This window comes from Orycteropus afer, unplaced genomic scaffold (genome assembly GCF_000298275.1).
Source record: "Orycteropus afer afer isolate SDZICR_OR568_19922 unplaced genomic scaffold, OryAfe1.0 scaffold00430, whole genome shotgun sequence".
Taxonomy (NCBI): Eukaryota; Metazoa; Chordata; class Mammalia; order Tubulidentata; family Orycteropodidae; genus Orycteropus; species Orycteropus afer.
The window spans coordinates 226573-234631 of record NW_006922017.1 but is presented as its reverse complement, the minus strand read 5'-3'; positions in this window follow the sequence as shown (position 1 = coordinate 234631).

Here is an 8059-nt window from a genome sequence, read left to right as displayed (position 1 = left end):
TTACCTCTGGTGGATCTATGTTTAAGGCATTGGGCTACTGACCAAAAGGTAAGCAATTCGAACCCACCAACTGCTCCATGGGAGGAAGATGAGGCAATCTACTTCTGTAAAGATTTATAGCCTTGGAAACCCAATGAGGGTCACTATGAGTTGGAATCAACTCGGTGGCAGTGAGATTGTTTGAGTCTGTATTATTCCAGGAACTTTTCCCTACTTCCTCCTCTTTCTTTAAGCTTAAACATATGACATTTTGATGACCAGGGCAAAAAGCTCTTTCTAATGATAAGATGTGAGGGAGAAGCCCAAGCAAGATCTCGAGTCATCCTACCATAACTATGGCACGATGATGATTATGCCATCATTAGCATCATAAATGTTATTTGTAACACGTATGTGCTAGGAGCATTTTGATAGCCACTACAAGTGTATTCCAGACAGCTTTCCAGACTCTGTGCTCCAATAGGGACACACTCTGTGCCTTCGCAGAGTTATTACTATCAAATTGTACCTTTTCACTCAAAATCCATTTGTTAACTAAGACAGCACCCTATACTTGTATATCCATTACCTGGAACTTCTAAAGGAGATGCTTGCCTGACTTCCTCTGCCTGGTTTTGAACCTCTAGTATTTGACAGCTTTTGAACTCCTCTTGAGTATTTCTAATGTGCAGTATTTTGTGCCTGATTACTGCCCTTTTCATTAAAGCTGCTGGTTCATTGGCCAAAATGAGCAACAGGACAGCCTTCTCTCTTCTTAGCTGAAGTAATGTTTTCTTACTGGGCAATGGACTAGCTGCCAATGTTCAACTTGATTTTCAAGATTTAAGTTCAATGACAACAGAGAACTGATCTCTGACCTGCAGTCAACTGCTTGGTGATCTACTGTTACTCAATTATGGAAGTCTATTTTTTTTTTTTTTTTTGTAAAATTCTGGGTTCCTCAAACTTAATAGAAACAAATAGAAAGTGAATTTTAAGGGGGAAAAAGTGTTTTCTGCTTTTTGCCAATTAGAGACTGTGGAATGGAGTACTTTGCCAAGATCGGAGACTTCTCTTGCCCTCACCATTATTCATCAGTTGTTTAACCTTGGGCAAGTCAGTCAGTGTCTCTGGGACTCAACTGTTTCATCAGTAAAATAGGGATAATGATACCTTACCTGCTGGAAGGCATAGTACTGAACCCAATGAATTATCAAGGGTCCTTTCAAATCTAATATGATTTTTGTTTATGTTTATATGTTTAGGGTCAATAAGTATACAACCTCCTGAATGGCACTAGATCCATGTGGTATCTTTTGGAAGGAAAACATCACTGAGTTTGATTCTGAGCTTTCTCTACAGATATTTACTAGCATTCCATTTTTACAAGAATATTAATGTACTGAACTTTTTCAAGTGGCCAAGGGTAACTATTCCAGTTTGTCCCCTAAATCTGGTGGCATAGTGCCTAAGGCATGTGACTGCTGACAAGAAAGCTGGCAGTTCAAACCCACCAGCGACTCCTTGGAAGGAAGGTTGGGCAATCTACTTCCATAGTGATACTGCCTCAGAAACCCAAGGAGTGGTCGCTATGAGTAGGTTCCGACTCGACAGCAGTGAGTATACTGATATGACATTACAAAAAGCAAACATCAAGCTCACTGCCATCGAGTTGATTCTGACTCCCCATTGGATTTCTGAGGCAGTATATATTTACAGAAGTAGATTGTGCAGTCTTCCTTCTGTGAAGTGGCTGGTGGATTTGAACCACCAGCCTTCTTGTTAGCAGTCAAATGCCTTAGGCACTGCACCACCAGAGAGCTCTTTATGATATTACAAGAGGGATTAAAATAAAAAATTTGAGGTACATTGAGGAAGGTTCTAGTTTAGTTCTGACATATATTAATTGTGTATATATAGTCACAACCACTTTAAGATTCACTCTAAAGTCTCCTTCAGCTCTTTGGCTCTATTTCTCTGAGAATTTTTGAAATTCCTCTGTATTGGGACATATTAATGAAATCACACTCTATGATGTGCTCAGAATTAGTTTATCCAGAGAATATGCCATAGTAAAGACTCTTCATTAAGATTTTCAGTTAGTAGCAAAATCTCAGAATGTATGAAGTTAAAACATTACATCATCAGAAGTAAGCTTAATAGTTTTTTATACCCTAATACTAGGAAACTTTGTTTCCACTAGCTTCTGGAAGCCTTTCTACATCAAAGTCCTTAAGAGTGTGATAGATACAGTTTATATTTTAAATCTGTTAAGAATGAGCTTCTGCTACTTTCTAGCAAAAGATTGTGTGAATTTTTTGGCCCTTGCACATGACTCCAAAGTGCTTTAAAGTCTCTGTGCAAACATTTAAAAGATAGTACACATTCCTAGGTTTCATTATATATTATCCATTTCAAATTAAACCAAATTCCAAGTCTTTAAGTCTTTTTTTTTTTGGTCCAGAGTAGTCTTTTGTACTACAGCCAGTTAGACAAAACTTTTCCATTAAGAACGTGATACTTCCTCCCCTTTATGCTTAATGGATTTAGGTAATTATAAGACATATAATTACAATCAATTACGTGCTAATACTGCCTTGTGTTTTGCTACCAACTGCTTTTGGCTACCACATCAAATGCTGTGGCTTGGCACATGTATAGACTTGCTCTTTTCTTAACTTCAATTTTATCAGCTCTGCCCTCCCCATCATAATCCAAGTTGCCTCCTTCCCTTTGTTGTTGTTATGTGCCGTCAAGTCGGCCCGACTCATAGCGACCCCTCCTTGGGGTTTCCGAGGCAGTTATCACTATGGAAGTAGATTGCCCCATCTTCCTTCTGAGGAGTGGCTGGTGGGTTTGAACCGCCAGCCTTCTGGTGAGCAGTCAAGTGCCTATTCTGTTTGTAGCCAACGAAAATCACATTAATCCTAAAACGTTGAAATATTATAGTCAACCAAGGCTTTCTATATGCAAGATTAGGTAACTATCTGCTACTTCAAAACACAAAAGTTTTAGAAGATAAAACTTTAGTTTCTGAATAAACTCCACCAAAATTTATCATGGGTCACAAAAAAACACATTGGGCTCCGTGGCAGTCTGAGAGCTGACAACTGGCTCCTTGAACTGTGGGACACAGATCTATAAATGTGACCCCGGGACAGAAGAGCAATGGATGGCATTTCCAGAATGGCAAGACACATTATTCTCCACTTATATTATTTTTCTAACCGCCAGGGAAGATTACCGCACACCAGAACACGAGAAGTAAAAGGATTTCCGGTATGGTTTCCTTTGCTGCCCCCCAGTGGTCCAGACAGATAACTGCACTTATCTGTATTGGCGATAATTATAATTGTCATAGAGTAGATTTGAGGATTATCCCGATGAAGTGACTGCCCGCGGTTGGGGATCGTTGGGGGCCACCTTGGAGACTGGCTTTTACACCTGGATTGTTCACCGATTAAAATAAAAACAAAACAGTTGTCTATCCAGTCTACTCTGACCCACGGCAGAACTGTGCTGTGCAGGGTTTTCAACGGCTGGTTTTTCTGAAGTAGATCGCCAGGCTTTTGTGGCACCAGGGATTTCGTGGTGATAGTAGTAGCCGTAAAAATAGTAACTATATGGAGCACTTACCATAAACCGGCCTCTTGACTCTTTACAACAAACTGGCAATCAGTCACATATTAGAAAAGGACTTGCTGGGATGACATTCAAACACAGAATATGAAGGAATTTTGTGTAAAATTTCATTTGTGTAAAATACAAATGAAATTTTTAAAATTCACATAATTATTGTATTAGATAACTGATGAAGTATGGGTCATAGTTGGAATCCAGGCCCACACGTCCTAAATAAAGTTAAGTTTCTCCTATTTTAATGAGGAGGTAACTGAGATATAGAATCAAGAAATGAGGCAAGTTGTCCAAGGTTACATACATGCCTGTAAGTGATGGGACCAGCCCCCAGCCCCAGCAGTCTGGCTTCTGAGCCTGCACACCACTGCACTGTGCTAGAGTACAGCCAGGGAGGTAGCTGATAAACCTGCCAGGGCCTTTACGGGTGTTAGGAAGATTCTGCTCCTACTTTTGTCACTGGATAACTAAACTATCTTGACCTCCAACAATAAGGTGCTTTACCACTTCTGAGTACTTCTATTTGTATTTTCATGGCCCTACACACATAACAACTCTTCTTCAAGACACTACACTTGTTTGAAGAGTGACTTGTCTACTTTCACTGGAGCATAGATTTGGACGTGGGTTACTCAACTGCCAGTGCCCCTGATTCTATTAGGCAGAGACTATCTCAAGCCTGCCCAGAAGTCTCAGGCGTTCTCTTTTCTGATGCAGGGGACAGGCTATCCCAAACCGAAGCCGTTGCCTTTAAGTTGATTCCAATTCCTACCGACCCTATAGGACAGGGTAGAAATGTCCTAAAGGGTTTCAAGGCTGTAAATGTTTATGGAAGCAGACTGCCACATCTTTCTCCCATGGAGCAGCTTTCTCCTATGAAGCAGCTGTTGGGTTCAAACTCTTGACCTTTCTCAGTTAGCAGCCAAGAGCTTAACCACTGTGCCACTGGGGCTCATTTAGGGGACAGGCAGGACACCACTATAATCTTCCCATTTATTTTCAGTAGTTCATAGTTATAAAGTTCCCTGAGAGGTGCAAAGAGTCAACACAGTCAGCTGCTAACTGAGAAGCTGCAGGTTTGAATCTGCCCAGAGGTGGATCAAAATAAAGACCTGGTGATCGACTTTTGAAAGATGTGCCACTGAATACCTCATGGAGCACAGTTTTACTTGGACACACGTGGGGTCTCCGTGGCTCAGAATCAAGTCAGACAGCAACTAGTTTTACTGGATAGTTATGAAGGGTTAAAATGCGAGTCAGGTAAACATGTTCTCCCACCATTCATATGGCCTTGTATAAATCAATTTCTTTGGGACTTCAATCGTCCCTATAGAGAAGGGTAAGTAAATTGTAGAAGTGGGTGATTAACTTATTTTGAGTCACAGACCCCTTTGAAGAGCCATTCTGGGGAAAGCTAGTTTGAGAAAATGATTCAGAAAACCTGTCCATACCCACAGACATATACCATGAATTTATATACTATGCTAGGCTAAATAATGTGTTTCCCGCTCCCCAAAGAGATGCACATCCTAATCCCTGGAATTTGTGAATGTTGCCTTACAGGCAAAAATAACTTTGCATATGTGCTCAAGGTAAAGATCTTAAAATGGGAAGATTGTTCTGTATTATCACAGTGAACCCAATGTTGTTGCAAGGATCCTTGTAAGAGGGTCGCAGGAGGAATGAGTCAGAGAGAAGGCAATGTGTAGACAGAAGTGGAATGTCAATGAGTGTCAGAGTGACAGCACAGGATAAAGACTAGAAAATAAATCTTTCTGCCTAGAAAATAAACACCTTTACTCCAATAATGACTTAATTGTTGTACTGGCTTGTGTTGCTGTGAGGTTGGAGGCTATGCTACCAGTATTTCAAACACCAGCAGGGTCACCCACGATGGACAGGTTTTAGCAGAGCTTCTAGACTAAGACAGATTCAGAAAAAGGAAGGGGCCACCCACTTCTCAAAGTATTGGCCAGTGAAAATCTTATCAATAGAAGTGAAACACTGTCTGATGTATTATTGGAAAACTTTATGAATAGCCTTGAAACATTGTCCAATATAGTGCCAGAAGATGAGCCCCTCAGGTCTGAAGGCACTATCTATCAGAGTAGAGTCAATTTAATGATGTGCATGGAGTAAAGCTTCCAGGACCTCCATTTGCTGGTGTGGCATGACTCAAAGTGGGAAGAAACAGCTGCAAACATCCATTAATAACTGGAACATGGAATGTACAAAGTATGAATGTAGGAAAACTGGAAGTTGTAAAAAATGAAATGGAATACATAAAGATCGATATCCTAGGCATTAATGAGCTGAAATGGACTGGTCTTGGTCATTTTGAATAAGACAACTATATGATCTACTATGCTGGGAATGGCAGATTGAAGAGGAATGGTGTCGCATTCATCGTCACAAAGAATGTCTCAAGATCTATCCTGAAGTACAATGCTATCCGTCATAGAATAATATCCATATGCCTACAAGGAAGACCAGGAGCTCTGGGAGCGTAGTGCCTAAGGCACTTGACTGCTAACCAGAAGGTTGGAGGTTCAAACCCACCAGCCACTCCTCGCAAGGAAGATGAGGCAATCTACTTCCGTAGTGATACTGTCTTGGAAACCCAAGGAGGGGTTGCTATGAGTCGGGTCCGACTCAACGGCACATAACAACAACAACAACAAGGAAGACCAGTTACTACTACTATTATTCAAATTTACACACCAACCACCAAAGTCAAAGATGAGAAAATTGAAGATTTTTACCAAATTCTGAGTCTGAAATTGACCAAACATGCAATCAAGATGTGTTAATTATCACTGGTGATTGGGATGCAGAAGTTGGAAACAAAGAAGAATCATCAGTAATTGGAAAATATGGACTCGGTGACAGAAATAGCGCTAGAGGTTGTATGATAGAATTTTCCAAGACCAATGACTTGTTCATTGCAAATACCTTTTTTCAACAACACAAATGGTGGCTATCCATGTGGACTTCGCCAGATGGAGTGCACAGGAAAAAGATCAACTACACCTGTGGAAAGAGGCGATGGAGAAGCTCAATATCTTCAGCCAAAACAAGGCCAGGAATTCACTGTGGAACAGACCATCACTGGTGTTTCATTGACTATGCAAAAACATTCCATTGTGTGGATCGTAATAAATTATGGATAACATTGAGAAAAATGGGAATTCCAGAACACTTGATTGTGCTCTTCAGGAACCTATACTTAGAGCAAGAGGCTGTTGTTTGAACAGAACAAGGGGATACTGCATGGTTTGACATCAGGAAGGGAGTGTGTCAAGGTTGTATCTTTTCACCATACTTATTCAATCTGTGTGAATAAATAACCCAAGAAGCTGGACTATACGAAGAAGACCATGATATTAGGATTGGAGGAAGACTCATAAACAACCTGTGATACACAGACCATACAACTTTGCTTGGTGAAAGTGAGGATGAGTTGAAGCACCTACTGATGAGGATTAAAGACTACAGTCTGCAGTTTGGATTACATCTCAACATAAAGAAAACAAAAATCCTCACAAGTGGACCAATAAGCAGCATCACAATAAATGGAGAAAAGACTAAAGTTGTTAAAGATTTCATATTATTTGGTTCCACAATCAACACCAGTGGAAGCAGAATTCAAGACCTCGGACAACCTATTGTACTGGGCAAATCAGCTGCAAAAGACCTCTTTCAAGTGCTGAAGAGCAAAGGTCTCTCTGAAGACCTAACCAATGCCATGGTATTTTCTATAGCCTCATATGCATGTGAGAGCTGCATAATGAATAAGGAAGACCAAAGAAGAGTTGATGCTTTTAAGTTGTGGTGTAGGTGAAGAATATGGAAAGTACCATGGAGTGCCAAAAGAACGAACAAATCTGTCCTGGAAGAAGTGCAGCTGTATGCTCCTTGGAAGTGAGACTGGCCAGACTTCGTCTGACCTACTTTGGTCATGTTGTCAGAAGGGACCATTTCTTGGCAAAGAAATGCTTGGTAAAGTGGGGGGTTGCTGTGTCCGGCAAAACTGCACAGGTCACAAAGTGAAGCGACATGAAAGGATTAATGGTTTTCTTTTTTATTATTTAAAAGGAACGGGGGCCAGGCAGACACCCTGCATATTCTGTGAGAGTGACCCTGATGTCTTTGTTCTACTTTATTTATGTTTGTACATGATTACATCATTAGTTTTGGAAGTCATATAATCAGCTTCTCTACAGAGCTGAAGTTTTACTCCTCTCTGGGCTCAAGGACAACAGGTGGTCATTAAAACAAACACAGAAATCTCCTCAGGAATAAGGAATATAAAATGATAAATGTTTACTAGGACACAGTGGCACAAAGTATGAAACATCCCAATAAGATAAAAAACATGGAGAATAACATCTACTTTTAATACTTTGATGTTTTGCCAATTAAGTATTTAACAGTGAGAGAGACC